Here is a 16,675-nt window from a genome sequence, read left to right as displayed (position 1 = left end):
GTGAAACAAGGTTGTGTTCTTGCACCAACATTATTCACAATCTCCTTCAGCATGATGCTCCAAAGGACTACAGCAGACCTCGACGAACAAGACAGCATTTATATTCGCTATCGTACCGATGGTAGCCTATTCAATCTAAGGCGACTGAAGGCCCACACTAAGACCCTAAATCATCTTGTCTGTGAACTGCTTTTTGCTGATGATGCCACCCTTGTTGCTCATACAGAAGCAGCTCTGCAACGTTTAACATCTTGCTTTGTGGAGGCAGCCGAAGTTTTTGGGCTGGAAGTCAGCTTGAAGAAGACAGTAGTCCTCTACCAACCTGCACCACAAGGAGATTATTGCCATCCCCATATTACCATCGGCGAGTCAGAGCTTAAGACAGTTCAGCAGTTCAGCTATCTGGGAAGCATCATTTCCTCGGATGCCACGATCAACAAAGAGATAGACAACAGAATAGCAAAGGCATACAGAGCCTTCGGAAAACTCCATAAAAGAGTCTGGTGCAATAAACACCTGAAGAAAAGTACAAAGATCAGTGTCTATAGAGCCATTGTATTGTCTACTCTTTTATATGGGTCTGAATCATGGGTCATCTACCGTCATCACCTGCAACTCCTCGAACGCTTTCATCAGCGCTGCCTCCGTACTATTCTAAACATCCATTGGACTGACTATGTGAATAATGTCACTGTCCTTGAACAGGCTGGGGTCACCAGCATCGAGGCCATATTGCTGAAATTGCAGCTGCCCTGGGCAGGGCATGTCTCTAGAATGAAGGATCACCGCCTCCCCAAGATCGTGTTTTACGGTGAACTTGCAACTGGTAGCCGCAAGAGAGGTGCCCCAAAGAAGAGATATAAGGACTCCCTGAAACAATATCTTAGCCTTGGCCAAATTGACTATCATCAGTGGTCCACCTTGGCCTCCAATCGGGAGACTTGGAGGCACACCATACAAAATGCTGTTGACTCCTTTGAGAGTTCACGAAGAACTAATCTTGAGGAGAAAAGACAACGTAGAAAGAATCGCGCCCCACCTGTACCACCCAAGGAGACCTTCTGCTGTGCTTTTTGTAGCCAGATTTGCCTATCCCACATTGGCCTTCTTAGTCATCAGCGCGCTTGTAGTAAGCATGGGTAAAGCCCTTCCCAAATCTTTGTTCACGAAGTTAAGCCATGATGAACCTACATATGACTGACCAGGAGCGATTACCAGAAGGGATCTGATAACTGGGACCGGATTTCAGTGCTGTGCAGGTCTTATCTTTTCACTTCCCAGCCGTGGTTATGAAATAACTCCTGTGTGCAGAACAGTGTCTACTAGTGGTACTCAAAGATGCATACGCTGGCACAAATGTCATCTTTACTTGATCATGGGGGGGCCTGGCTGCTCCAGCTCTGCAGAAAGGACAGGCTGGAGTCCTGCAGATAAAGCTCTGACTCCATCTCTGCAGTGAGTAGTTGCTTCTGAGTGAACAACTTGCTCCCTCTCTGTGCATTGTGGGGATAGTTTTGATGAAGGAATTGGCATATGAGGGGGTACTTTTTGCACCTCTGAAGAAATAAAGGAGGATCAATATTAAAATCTACAGATCAGGTAATGATGTTTTTACTATAACTCACCCTGAAACACTGAAAAGTACTAAGAAAATCTCTGTTCAAAATTAAAGAAGAAAGCATTCTACCCTGTATAGACTGTCCTTCCTACCTCTTATCCTGAACATGGCAGCAGAGGAGAATTTATGACCGAAATTTTGATTTCGACTTTCCTTCCTCAACTTGTACACACAGAAATGCATTTCCAACTTCCATCACACACACACTCACACACCAACACACTCTGCTGACATCCACCAGTCATTTAATTTCTGGAAGGCAGCTTATGGGTCATAATGAACCTGAGAATTTGACTGATTTTTCTTTTAGCACTTTTCCCTCTTAAACACTGACAGGATCTCAGAACCTCTGCTACTTTTCACAGCCAGCTAAATGTTGCATTGATATCTCGCCAGCTACACTTGAATTCAGTTTTGTGCAAGACAGAATCATCTTCTAGATGGTCTGTACTTTAATTGAGTAAGGAAAGATGCAAAAAATTATGAGTAATCCGAGAAACAAATTACCATATTTTACCCACCATAACTTAAGTTAGTGCCAGCATAAATAAAACAGCTTTCTTCCCATAACCACTATCCTCCATTTTTACTCAGTACAAGTACTTGATGAGATGAGAATTAAAAAAATATATACTTTTTTTTTTTTTTGCTTAAATGTATATATTTCTTCTGTATCAGAAAGCCACCTCAGGGGAAGTCTTGATATTTTCCATTGTTCTGCTGTGCAATAGGTGAGAGAAAATTAAATTAATATCAAATGTCATATACACTTGAATAATGGCCATTCCCATACTTCTCACTCCCCAAACTTTGCCCTTAAATGGAAGCACAGTCATTCTGTACATGTATGCTGCCTGTAGCAGGCAGGGCCACTAGCATGTGTCATACAGTATGCCCAGACAGAATCTGTCAGCTGTCTGCACAAAAAATGTGGGCTTGTAGCAAATCTCAAATGGCAGAATTAAAACTGAAATCTTCAATCAAGAAATAAATAGCTTTAAGAAAAAAATCCAAGCCAACAATAACACTGGTGTACCCCTCCTTTCTGACCTGGCCTATTTTTTTATTTATCTATTTATTATATAATTACATGTAGAAAGAGTCTTTTCAGGCTAAAACAGTCATTGCATTGAAGAGGATCTGCACATGCAAAGAGAAGTGAGGTCTCTGTGAGAGAGCATGGTTTGGGTGGTGTTTCACCACATGACAGAAAGAAAAAGGAAACAAAAATTGTTAAGGCAAACAACCCTGATCTCCCCAAAGATGTGCCACCATCTCTCTGTCTATCCTAATCATTGCATTTGCCATGCAGATGGATGCTTCAGTAAGCAGAGTAATTGTGCAGCCTGCAAAGAGTAACTATACAGCTTGTCCAAGAATGTGTAGTGGTCAGACTCTCCCAAACATCCATGAGAGTTTCCCAACAACACACCCAAACTTGCTGGTCATTGGCTGGCTGAAGCAGGGTCATAGCACAGTGATCTCATTGCTACTGTCTGTAGAAGTGAAGACCTAGTTAGTGAGTCCTAGCAAATGAAGGATGTAGGAACCAATGTCATCATATTTGAGCAAATATAAAACATACAGCTGTAGAAATGATAGGCAAAACAGAACAGAAAGAACATAATCCATTTAGAAAAAGAGGGGGAAAGAAGTATCAGATGGGTGGAAATTGCTACCACTAAAACAATTCAGCTGGTTTAGAGCCTGTTCTCAAGTTTGCCCTTGAAATGAGCACAGTCCAGACAAATTGTTGCAATGGTTTACAAATTACTGACCTCTGGTACTCAAATGCAAAGTAGAAGCCACTGGTGGCAATGCTCTGGTGGTATCAATTAAAGGTTTGAACATAGTTCTCGTGAACTTCCAAGGTAACATCCTAATCACTGGCCTCTAGGAGAGATCTACCTTCATCTCCAAATCTATTCTAGATTGCATGAATAGCCACTGAGGATTGGAAACGAAATCTCTTTTTTTCAGTTGCTAATTCCCACCTGCTGAGCTATCCGCACTTTCTTTCTGGGCTTTATTCCATATTCGCTTTATACAATGTTATAGAATACGGCTTCCCTACAGATACTTGAAGAACTCATTATCCTTTTCTGTATTTGCATGCTTCAAATTGAGGTTCATGTGCTCACATTTACCAGAAGAGAATGAGGAAAGTAGAAGGTGATGCTTAATTGCAAGGTATGCTCTAACTTGCACATAAGTTCAATTTAGAAAGAGTTTGTGCTCAGAGGTGTTAAAAGGTTGCTAGCTCCTGAGTGCATATGGGAAGTTTCCAACAGAGGATTGCTGTTTGGTCTCTTCTTGAAATGTCTTTTATGTCTTTAACAAAAGCTAAACTATGCTAAGTATCGAGGGAGGTGATTTCTGAATTTTCAGGACACGGCTGCCTCTCTTAAACCTCCACAGGTTAAACCTCCAGGTCTGTAATCTTAGATTCTCTCCTTATATTGACATTTCTATGTATATGGCATAATTCACTACTCACCTTTTCATTGAATAGTGTCACTCTATAACCCTGTTAAAAATGTTTCACCTAAATGACATGAGTACACAGAAAACTACATATGCATCCATTTATATTTTTCAGGAGGATGAAGCACCAAGAAAATGACAGAATATGAGTCAGTTACCTTCATGTTGGCTAAGTATTTCAAATCTGAAAGGCAAGTGCCAATCCTTTTATTCAGAAGAGAACCTGTGCATTTCATTTGGGCTGTAGATTTTGCTTTTACCATCAGCTGCACAGAAAATAGAATTGGATGCAGAACTGAATATTTTTGAACCAAGCTTTTATAAGAAACTCCATGCAAGAGTCTGAGAATTGTTTTTCCCCAATAACACAGTGGTCAAGAACATACACACCCTGCATCTCAACTCTCCCTCCAATTATTCCACCTTTTACAAAGAGAACTGTCACACTGAGGCAACATAAAGGGATTGTAAGAAACACCCAGGATGATAACCCTCTCCAGTGAATAGGAAACACCCTTTCAGCTCCAGCCATCAGAAGCTGACTCCTGCCCTGTACCTCTCCCCTGGCCTGGAAGAGGTGATATCTCAGGGCCAGAGCCTGTGACAGAGAGGGGTTACACTAAACATTTTTGTTGGCACAGAGTCCGTGAAAAGATTTCAGCTAAGCAGGTATCTAACATCTGAATTTAGGCTTGTCCTTCTCATAGGGGAAATTTAAGCAGGCTTATCAACTTTGCAGTAAGATTACAGAGGGTGCATCATGTGAGTATGCCTTGATGTGTCAAAGGAAATCCATTTTTTGCCCAGAACTTGCATCAGTATTTATAAACAATCCCATTCTTATTCTAAAATAGTGACCTATATGGTGAAGCCCCTTCTGTTCTCCCTTCACACCTCCCTATATTTTCCTGCAGCAAGATACTCTCACAAAAGAAAAAAAATAAAAGCAAACAAAAGATGTTTTCAGCTACTTTCTATCATTCTTATTCTGGAAATGTATGCATAGTCAAGAATTACTAGAAACGAGGCATAGATCCTGAGTGAAAAAAAAACAACCAACCCACCTTACATATGTATGTGTAGGCGTATTTATATATATGTTTGTGTGTGTACATTTATATCACAAGCAAAGCTGCCATCCTTTGCACTTATCACAGCCATTCTGAGTAGTGGTCCAACCTGTGACCAGTCCCACTCCAGGACAGGCTGCAGCTATTACCACCTTGAGAAATTACCACTGCCACAACCACTAACACATTTTTCCAATTAGTTTGAGGGAGGAAATGAGACATTTTTCTTCGTTAATGCCTCTCCCTCTTCCTCTCCTTACCCATCCATTTTATGCTTCCTGACAGTGCTCAGGAGGCTGTCGGGTTCCCTCCAGCACGCTTCCTGCTTCCACCCAGCAGGAATAAACTGTTACCGCTTTGTTTGAAATGATTCCTGAGAATTCTGATTCTTCTCACCAAAATGTGAATAATTGTAGCATTTGACTCTCGGCTTCCTCCTTGGGGATCCTTCTGAGTTAAGGAGTTATTGAATTTATCCTGACAGGGATTGCCAAAGAAAACTTTATTTGAAGGACAGAGCGGGGAACAAACTGTTTGCTGAACTGAAAAAAGTTTGAAAGACTATAAAGGGAGAGAAAAAGTCCCATAATGGAAGGTGGAAATCTGGGGCAGACAAATCAGGCCATAAAATGTAGGATCAACACAGCAGTGGGAAGCAGGAAAGCGTATCCTGGGCCAAACATACCAAAGGAGACTATTACACACACTGACCTCACATGCCATATACAACATGCGTCTGCAAACCACCTCATACTTCAAAATCCCACATTACACTAAGCTCAACAAGTCTACGCTGGAAAGGAAGAGAGCCTGAGTCAACACCGTTAAGTGTTCAGTGTATGAATCTTAGGTATAGACTTCTTCAACCCCATGTATCCAGTCTTTCACTTCTAAAGGCTACCACCTTTCCCATTTTGAGCACCAAGGACATGATTCTAAGTCAGGAAAATGGGGTCATCTTACTCAACACATCTGCTTAATGCATGCCTGTCAATCACACATCCAGTTCAGTGAGAAGGCAGAAAAGAATGGCAGAAACAGCACAGCTCTAAGAAAGAGAGCTTAATTCTCTTTTGGCCCATGCACTTTCAAGCATTAGCAACGTTCCTTGAATAACAGTAAAGGGGAAGCGCTAGTGAGCTCCACCAAGACAGGTGACTTTAAATTTCACCCTCACCTACATGTGCAAAGCCCAGACGTGATTTTCATCCCTTCTGGTTTCCATCTGAACAAGAAAGCATAAGTACTTGTGAGAAAGTTGGTCTCCAGGTGTTCTAGCAACAGTTGTTGGTAAGGAGTGTCAAGAGATTTTACAACAAAGCCTGTTTTCTGTTAGCTTATTAGGTTAGCTGTGAAATTGGTAGGTAGTCACCTACACTGAGTAGGTGACTTTGATTTGCACATAAACCAAGTGTCACCTGCCAATGGTAATGATGCAGTAGCAAAAATCTGATAGAAGATCCCTTCCAACTGAACTATTCTATTCTGTTCTATTTTTTTCAAGTGAGCTGGTCAAACACTAGCAGATAACATGCAGTTCTCTTGGAAGCACAAGATTTTCAGCTTTATCTCAGCAGCCCATCTTTGCAGGTGTTTCCTCATAGTTACAAAACAGTGGGCTGGAAGACTTTTCTCCGCTTTTGCAGGAATACCATGATACTTATACACATTAGCATGTAATGAACTACTTCAGATCTGCATTGCCACAGAATCTGAATGTCTCACAGACTGATTGAAGTGTGTATCTTCACAATTCTTTAGTGATGTAAAGAAACACTTCTCACACCCTGGAACTTAGCCTAATGAGAGGGAAACTGCACCATCAGACATGGGCCCTGTCACCCTCCTTATTCCACAAACTAGAACATTAGAGGTGCCCCCCACAGCCCATCTGCAAGCACTGAGAACCTTGACTGACAGCAGCTGTTGTTTCCATTGTTAGTCAGGTGCTTTGTGTGGTGAGAACCAAAGCTGTGTCCTGGTCACCAGGAGGGCAGTCCATATCAGCACTGCCTCCCTGACTGGGCCAGTAGCTTCAATCCGATGTCCTTTCCTCTATACTCACAAGTCATTTTCCTCTGTCACAAGGAACTAGTAATGGCACCCCAAGACATTTTGCAGACAAAAGCTTCCATGTTTCCCCAGAATTTTCAGCACCAGCTGACACAGCTCATGAGAACTCACAGACTCCTTCAGAGGCAACAGTGAGAGCATGGTGGTGGGTAGACCCACCCCTGCTGACAGATCCACTTTGCTGTATAAACCCACCATAAGGCACAAGGAGGGCAATTTAGAAACCAAGAGAGCTACTATAGCCTGGAGGTGTCTTGTGTTTTCCCTGAAGTTTAGCTAACTAGTAGGAATGCCGAATCCTACAGAAAAAAGTGGCAAACACTGTTAGCTCTGCTAACCTTTCTTTTCACACCTACCTGTAGTGCGCTGGTATTTCACTTACAGTATCACACCCTACCTTTGTCTTTCAAGTGTTCCCTCTCCTGTTAAGGAACACTCAGCACAGTGGGTAGACCCTGAAAAACCTCTTCCATTGGGAATAATTAGAAATGTCAGCAGTGCTGTCTGATCTGAGAGAAACACTCACCTCTGAGGAAAGAAAAAGTGTAGGAGTAACATTTTTACTGAGACTGGAGTTACAAAGATTTGACAGTCAAGCCCACAGAACTTGAAATTTCTTCCTACCTCTTGGAGTTATTTCTTCCTACTTCTCGAATTTATTTTCTTCTACCAAGATGTGGCCATACATACAATACATATACATTATATATTATATCTACAATATATTGTAGATATTGAATGCAATATATATGATGCATCTTTCTAACAATATATAACCAGGCTGCAGATAACTGTAAATAGCTGGACATTATAGCCAATAAAGTTCAAAGTTCTGTTCTGTAGCATATTTTGTCATTTAGAAAAAGATTTTCACTAACATTTCAAGGGATCTCTATGAAGAGTTATATTTGTGCATGAGGAACACTGATTACAGTGGTCAGGAAATGGAGGCCTTTAGGTTACTAGGGGAAGAAAGGGTGGTGAGGAGATGTTAGACCAGATATTGACAGTCTGGTGGTAGGTGTCATGTATGAAATACAAAATCAAGATCAAGATCAGACGAGTTTAAAAAAAAAAAAATTTCACTACATGCAAATGTATACTCCACTGATAATAAGGTCCTTTCCACAAAATACTCTCCCATTATCCCTTATAATTTGGAGTTTTCTTTCTATGATCCCCCTGGAGAATGAATGAAAGTGCCAAAGTGGCCAGAGGCAAGGGGATGGGTCCAGTCTGTGTCCATGGTGAGCTTAGAGAATTCACATGTTTGGGACCACCATCTCAGCCCCCAAAATATCCATGAACCTGAAGCAGAAATATGAGGCCATCTCCTGGACCGGTGTCCTGCTGAAGCAATGGAGTGACAACACAAGAATAGAATGGCCATAGCTGCTGTCCCCCTACCTACGCCACTCTCATGTTGACCATTACTTTGCCAAATAAGAAGTGCTTTTTCAGCAAAAGCCATTCAAAACTAGTCCTTCTTCTATTGCAGAGCAATCACAGCAGTACAGAAAAATATAACAGTAGTCATGCTGGATCAGATGAAAGGTCCCTCTCTGCTGATAGCTAGTGAGGAGAGTAAGAATACAGCAAATATGGTTTCCTCAGTGCCTCTTGCAACCTTTAGTAACGTGAGACTCGGAAACATCTGAAGCCAATATAGTTGTTATGAATACAGTGACTTTCAATGGGGTTCTCTTCCAAGAACTTATCCCACCTTATATTGAACCTATATCAGTTTTCAGCATGTGGCAAGGAGCTCTATGTTCCAAGGATTCAAGTCCCAACTCCGATCTGTCGCAGTTGTGTCATCTTGGCTTATAGCTCTCAAGAAATCACTTACCTCTGAAAAACAGCTGTGAGAATGTCTGCCTTGAGAGACCTGCAAGATAAGAAAGGAAAAATTACAGAGGCAGGATTGCTGGGCCAGGGACACCAGGTAGCTCAGAGATTCAAGAAGATAAACACAAAAACGGTATAAAATCCTAAGGCAAAAAAAAACAGGGAAATGGCACCTCATCATCATAAAGGATTGGCTCAAGGGCAGCAGTGGGGATCAACCCTTCCCCTCCTGTCCAGGAAAGAATCTTTAGGTACTTTACCAGTGTGATGAGCCTGCCAACAATTAACCAAGCAACTCTGCAAACTCTCTCATGTGTGTTATCCAATTAATAAGTTTTTTATGCTGTTAATTGCTGCTTGCAGAGTCTTTTTGACAAGAACTAAGGTGCCAAAATAGTGTCTCAGAGAGGGAGGATTCAGTGTTGAAGGTGCTCAGAGATACATGCAGCAAATTAGCAGACATATGGAAGTGAGCCAGGCTTTAGCACTTGAGACTTCTAAGTGAATAAGGGCAGTAACATCTTCCTAATCCAGGAATTTTAGACAGTATTTCATCTTTATCTGTTTGTGCAGTCAGTGCACATAAATAACAGTCATATTCCTGGAGCACTATCAAGACTGACAAAAGAGATTCACAATCCATGCAGATTTTAAGGTCAAAATCTGGTTTTGGAGAACCAATACTGTTATGGAAGCAAATACAGTATTTTTGAGAATGAACATTACTATCCTAAGAAAGAAAAAAAAGAGCAACTGTCACAATAATGTACCCACAGTCATCAGATGGAATTATCTCAGTCATTTGAGATAACATCATAGCACAGCACTGTCAGAGGATCAGTGCCTTCTGCTCCAGCAATAAATGTTTCGGCTGTTATGTAGCAGCAGGAGGTGATCATTTGCCTTGAATGCATTAATGCATTAGTCCATTCTCAGTATCCCTCAACTCATGAAAACATTAGAGGTCTCTTCACGGTGAAAGTTCTACTAAGTGTCTGTGGGAAATAAAGATGTGTATGGGGCATGGTGGCAGAGAGAGGGAAGGCACTGTTTCATATGCCAGTAGGGAAATTATTTAGTCATGCCTCATGCATGTGGTAAATGTTGCTATAAAATTTCCTTCCAGTTGATAATTAATATTCTAAATACAAACATGTTAGCTTCTTACAAGAGAAAAGACTGCACTTGTTGGAAACCTCGTGCTTACTCAGACTCTCTCCTTTACCCTGTTTGTAAATCATGTCCACTGGAATTCTCTTGTAGAGGTAGCCTTCAAAAAATATCCTGTGCTGCAATTTTCCCTGCGTACTCAAAGGATCTCAACCAGCTGTTAACCATGGAGGGCATGTGTCACGCAGCATAGACATATAAACACTTGCCAATTAATTATTGTATCTGCCAGCTTGCTTTTATATAATGGTCCAAAAACAATTCTTCAAGATGCCCCTGGACAATCACTGTGTACAGAAACATTAAATGTTAGCTTCTATATAGGATTGAAAACACTGTTACTGTCAGTAAATGTTGTTAGTATTTCCAGCAATAGAAGAAGGAAAATCAACATGGTATTTAATGAGTTTTTGCTTTGTACAAGAGCATAGAAATGAAGATACTGGACCAAGAGATACATGTGAGACAAGGCACCAGCCTGCAAGGCCATGGCATCCCACCTGGGTTTTCTGACTTTGGTGGAAAGTAATGAGAGTTTGGCAGCTTTGGCCAAGTATTCAAGTGCTCTTCTAATTGCTTCACAGCCCCCGCCCCCCCATCAACCTGCCAGAAATGTGTGTCTGGGATAGCACAGTCCCAGAACTAAAGCAGCAGGGTTGATGTTAAGTCAAAATTGACCTTCGCAGCTTCTGGCTACAGTGGACCTCATTCTTGCAGCCAAGACTCAACACCTTACCAATAAAATACTAGAATTAATCTTCAAGGTGCTAATACAAACTCAGGAGGAAATGCCAGCACAGTAGGTCCTCAGCACCTTTAAAGTGCACACGAACTTCCGTGGTAGACTCCATGTACGTCAGTTTGCGATCTCGTAATAGTAATTTTCCTGTCTGCATGTTACGGAAACCATAATCCAAATATAAGGGGTTGGGCTTCATGAGAGTTGTCTTGAGTTCAATAGATCAATTTACAGATTTGTGTTACTTTATGTGAAGCATCTAGGTGTCCTCTGGATTGCCCAGTCTGAAGCAATGTGGGGTCAAGACCTCTCAGCAGTAGTCAATGTCTCCTCCTAGAATGATGAGCTGAAGCATAGCCAAGCCACTTCCTTTAGAAAGAAGGATGGAGATTATGAGAAGAGGTAAGGTTGAGATTGAGAGATGAAATGAGATGAGATGATGAGATGAGATCAGATATGATGAGATAACTGTGATGGTATGTGGGGGTTAGGAGACCAAGGCTTGCTGTTCCTCTGGGGCCATGGCTTAATCATGTTGCTGAGGGAGGCCACCAGCCTACCAGGGGCCATCCTGTCCCCCTCAGCAGCGATCATTTCAGGAATCAAGTACAGGGAACACAGGCAGCTAGGCTGTGCTACTGTCAACAACTGCTGTATTAGCAGTTGTCTGCTTTGCCTGTTCCTCCTTTTGATCCTTTGTGTGTTCGACTCCTCCAAAAGGACTGTGTAGAAGTTACTGAGTATTATTTCAAGCTCACCTAATATCATTGAGTTATTAGTTTTTGGTGCCATATGAGGATGCCTAAGTTAATGACAGGAACAGAGACTGCCTAAAGTGCAGATGTAAATCCTAGCAGACAGCTACACCTGCTTATTTGGGGTCCCTACTGTTCACAAATTGTAAACTATCCTAGTTTGAAAATTAATTTCTATTTTTTCAGATTAATTTTCAGTCAGATCAGTTTCTTAAATTGGCTCCCTAAGAAATCTAAATACCAGGAAAGGGGAAAGGCAGGAACATGTGCAGCAGCCCAGACTTATGTCAGCCTAGGCTGCCATAGAGACACACATATGCTTATATACACAGCTTCACATAATTACTGGATTATGGTCTGAGACCAAATTTAAAAACAAGCTCCACTAAAGTGGAAACCACCCTACTGCTCATCTGCACCATCAGGCTTCAGACTGCCTGACAGCGTACATTTCCTTTAGAGAAATGAAAACATTTATACACTCTTGATCAACACTTGGTGAAATGGCAAATATAGCCCTTTCAGCTCTTGCTGTCATTTCCATGTCAGGGTTTTATTAAGAGATTTTTTTTTTACATGAACACATTAAACAATGTTCCAACTTTGGCTGATAAATGAAGGTGTCTGAGACTGTCATAGGTGTTCAGTCTGTGTGCTCTGCTCTTGGTGCACTTTGTGTCCAAATAATTGGAAAAACTCAATTTCATAGATTTTTTTTTTCATGACAGGAGAGCGAGACAACTCAACTCCAGACTTTCTAATAGGAAGAATTATTGAGAAAAGGAAAGAAGACTGAAACATAGGCACATTCCTCAGTGGAAGAAGCTGCTTTTCATCAATAGCAAAATAGTACATATGATTTGTAAAGCCTTTGAATACTTTGTAATTAAAGATGCCATTCTCTGTGGGGATCCTCATGTTCTTTTTCTTCCTGCTTATAGGTTTTATGTCCTTTGCCCAATTTTCATTATTTATTAAAAGAAATGAGAGCAAAAGGTTTATCAGCTTTTTAGTCATCCAGATCACTTTTACTTAAGTATTTTAAGTAATCACTTATATACGCTAACTGGCTAAGTTAAGAACTTCTTTTTAAACTATCTTGATTTCCACAGATAAGTCTGTGCCTGTGAGTTGTACATAGATTTGCCTTGATGTTTGTCATTCAGAGGATATGTGGATAACTTGATGGCATCCTTTCTGATCCCCAGCTGAGTAACTGTTTAAATACATGAATAAGGAATACTGAAACATTTCTATACACACACATGCTTTTATTCACAACCTAATATCAATGATCACCTCAGGAGCAGCCTTTCTTTAGACGTCCAGTTGCCTGAATATTCATGAATAGCAAGAAATGGTGTGAGTAAGCTAACCCACTACCATAAATTTGTGACCCAGCTGCTTTGACTTAGTCTGCATTTAACAGCCTCTCCATCTCAGCATTTTCTAATATCCTCATCACTTTGACATGGAGCACATTTTTGGCTTGCTACATTGCTGTGGAGGGGGTACATTCCTTGTTATGACAGCCTTGCTGACATTTATGGTTTTGCATTGAGTGGAATAAACAAGCATATTATTAGCCACATCCCAGGCAGGACATAACAAGAGAGGAAATCTAACTCTCTTCTCACAGTGTTCAGCTCTCTGGGGATTCATTTATTTCCTCCAAATCTAAGCTGAAGCACAAGCAGCTACTTGAGGCTTGTAACACAGATAGTTTGCAAGTAATGACCCAGTCTCTCCACTTTCAACTTTTGGACAAAGTGTAAGTGCAAGTGAATGTTGTTTTCGACCTTTTTTGGCATAGCATGGCACCACAAATCATAATTTATCCACTTACTCCCAGTCTAAGCTCTCATGTAAGCTGCTGGCAACAGAAATAAGAATCCTAAGGCTCTTTACATAATTTCTCACAATGTCAAAAGAGCATTAACGGATACAGGAATCATAATGGACTATTCTTTTCCAGCTGTGCTGGAAGCCTATACGCTCTCTTTGATGCACTAACAGTGGAGCATGAGAATACTAAAGAAATCCATGGATTACAACTGTCAAAATGAAGCTGCTTTTAGGAAATAAAACGGAAGATCACTAAAAGTGGCCAGACTAGTTAGGCCAAAAGAAAAAATTACTCCAACTTTCTTCTGAAACCAACTGGGATACACAAAAGCCTTTAGCAGGTTGGCAGACATTAGAAAGGGAAGGTGCATTAGGAATGCCAGTGCATTGAAGCTTCCATGGCTCCAGCAGGATTGATCCCTACATAAGACTCCCTAGTCTATTTGGAAGCCCAGTTTTAAATGGGTCAAGTGAGGGGTCTGCTGCAGCAACTTCCTTTGGAGAAATGATTTCACAAACCTGGGAAATTTTACTGTTGAGAATGCTTCCTGACCTACACAGTAATTTCCGTGTGCTTTGATCTACATACACACAGGCAAATTCACTTAGACTTTTTCAGTATCAGTTATGGTTTTTACTCAAATCCCACAAAAAATAATGGAATCATGTCTCTTTGACCACCTCCATTCCATCACCTCTGCCTTGAAAGTTCAGCAAAACTATCACATTTTACCCTTATTTTCTGAGCGATGATGCTGTCATCAGCCTTTACTTCTTTAACCCACTATTACCTACATAGCTTTCTTTAATACCTAAATAATTTTTCATTCCCAGTGCTCTATGCCTTCATCAAATAACACTCAAATCTTTCTTAAAGACTTATTTCCTTGTAAGATTATAAACCTTAATCTTCATCAGTGTATGGCATGTACATAATTTGATGTGACACACAGATAGATAGCATGCCAAGTTAACATCTTCCCAGAGACCTCCCCATATAGTTTTCATTTTTGGGTGTATTGATTTTAAATCTCTCCCTTGGGTACAGCCTTTCAAGGGGGCAACACTTTGTTTACTAGACATTAAATAACATCATTAATGCAGACAATAAAGACAGACTTTTAAAGAAAACAAATGCAACCAAACTGCTGTGGCTGCAGCCTGTGTTTGTCATGGGTGTTATATGTCTGTCATTCCTTCTTTCTTCTAGAAGGGCAAAAGTCAGCAGCAACAACAAAACCAGACATTTTAGTTGTCTGGTACTAAACTCTTTGTATTTCATGGCCTATGTCTCTCTTCCCTTGGGTTATTAAAAATATAAAAGGCAATATCATGTTTATTGTGGAATATTGAGCCAGTGTCACCCAAAAGATCCTGGTCTTATCCGTGAGCAATTACTTCCCATCTTTATTTTCTCTCTCTGCATCCAAGCAATGTGCTTTGTTGCTCTAGTCAAGTGAAATCCAGAATGTCAGGTGGAAGGAGGGATGGGAACAACAACACCACCTACTCAGAAAAGCATATTTGAGCTTTAATTTAAACTTGTCAACAAACATAAAAGCATAAAATCTTCTCCATCATTTTGCAACTTTTCTTCCTGTAAATTTCTCAGTTACTTCATTCTGCTCTTTTTTACTCACTCCTCTCAATGAAATTGGCAATGGATTAAAAAAAATAAAAATAAAAGGCTATTTGATGTTTTGTGCTGCTGAAACACAAGAACAGATGGGAGTTGAGACTAACAGGTGACCTCCGTAGACAGTCCAGGAAAACAAAAAAAAAGGGGGAAAAAAACGTTAAACCACCAGTGTTTACAGAAGAAAGAATGAAAAAATTCCTATAATCTGCCTTTAAAATAAGATGTTCACTCTAGAAGCATATGTTTGTATTTTATTACCAGTAATTTTATGGTGGGCAAAGCTAAATGATCTCATATTTGACGTAGGCTAAAAGCAAGAGTTACCGTGGGTCATCTGACTTTAGGAGATTATTCAGCTGCACTAAATCATAAATTTAAGATCCAACACAGATTAGTTAATCCAATGCAATGTTTCAATGCAGAAAACTGTGCTGGACTAGAAGAGAAAGAAAGGAGCCCTCTTGACCTCTATGGTTGATCATTCACTAATATCTTTAAAATTGTCTGCCTAATTTTCTGAGCAATGCAGCTCACAATTCTTTAACTCCAAGAGAGATTCCCATTACCTGAGTCCAGCACAAAAATACTGTTAGTAGAGGAAAAATATATTAGCTTTTTAAACAAACAAACAAACAAATTTACATTTGCACTATCTATAGTCTGATCATTCTTCCTGCATACCCAGGCTTATCTCTGCCATATTATTCTAAAGTCACTTCTTCTTATCCACATTTTGAGTTACAAATATTATTCTAGATTTGAAAAACTCCTCATTACAATTTTCATTTAATCAGATAACTCCTTATAAGAATGTTTATCTCAAAGAATAAACATTTACTGACCGAAAGAAAAACATTATTGCATCATTTCTATATTAGTTTGATAATATTCTATTCTCAAGTTGTGATGAAGCAACATACCAGACCTTATGTGGAAAAACATACAGCTGTTGTGCTTATCAGGAAGAGTAAAAAAGTTCAGAAATTGACAAAATGGGACTAGCTCTCACTCTGTCTCTGTTATGAGGCCATGAGGTGTATGAAGTATCATGAGATGTAGACCTTTTTTTTCCATCTTTGGAGTGACCTACAAGAACATAACCCTGATACATAATTCAATTGCATTATTTTTTTCAATTTCCACAGAAGTTATTTTGCAGAAGAAATTTAATCACACACAATGACCCATGCTGCTTTCTTCAGTTTCAATCCCAATCAACTTCTAATCTGCACTCCTATTGCCAACAAGTATAACTAATCATACCTGGCCAGAAGGGAATTATGCTTCAGATTCTCAAAGATCGCTTTCTTTGAACTTTATTAGCAGAGACCCAGGAAAACAAATACACAACATATAACCTCCTAATTCCAATACAGGATTTATAAATATGTAACATGCAGGCATCTAATGATTTCCAGGTGCACATCACCAACT

The 16,675-nt window shown here is 40.3% G+C and overlaps 1 long non-coding RNA gene across 1 annotated transcript in view; it reads right to left on the bottom strand.

Annotated features, from left to right (window-relative positions):
• Window positions 1-15,626, bottom strand: part of LOC133219899 (uncharacterized) — a 155,505-nt gene extending 139,879 nt beyond the window's left edge. The window contains exon 1 of the long non-coding RNA XR_009727562.1: window positions 15,500-15,626. This is a non-coding gene — a long non-coding RNA (uncharacterized LOC133219899). The remainder of the gene's footprint in view (window positions 1-15,499) is intronic.
• Window positions 15,627-16,675: the final 1,049 nt, after the last annotated feature.

The sequence above is a fragment of the Neopsephotus bourkii genome, unplaced genomic scaffold, assembly GCF_033783945.1.
Source record: "Neopsephotus bourkii isolate Nb327-2 ecotype Australia unplaced genomic scaffold, CSIRO-AGI_Nbou_v1 NB_1376, whole genome shotgun sequence".
Taxonomy (NCBI): Eukaryota; Metazoa; Chordata; class Aves; order Psittaciformes; family Psittacidae; genus Neopsephotus; species Neopsephotus bourkii.
Note: the sequence above shows the minus strand (reverse complement) of the source record. Positions and strands in the feature narration are given on the sequence as shown.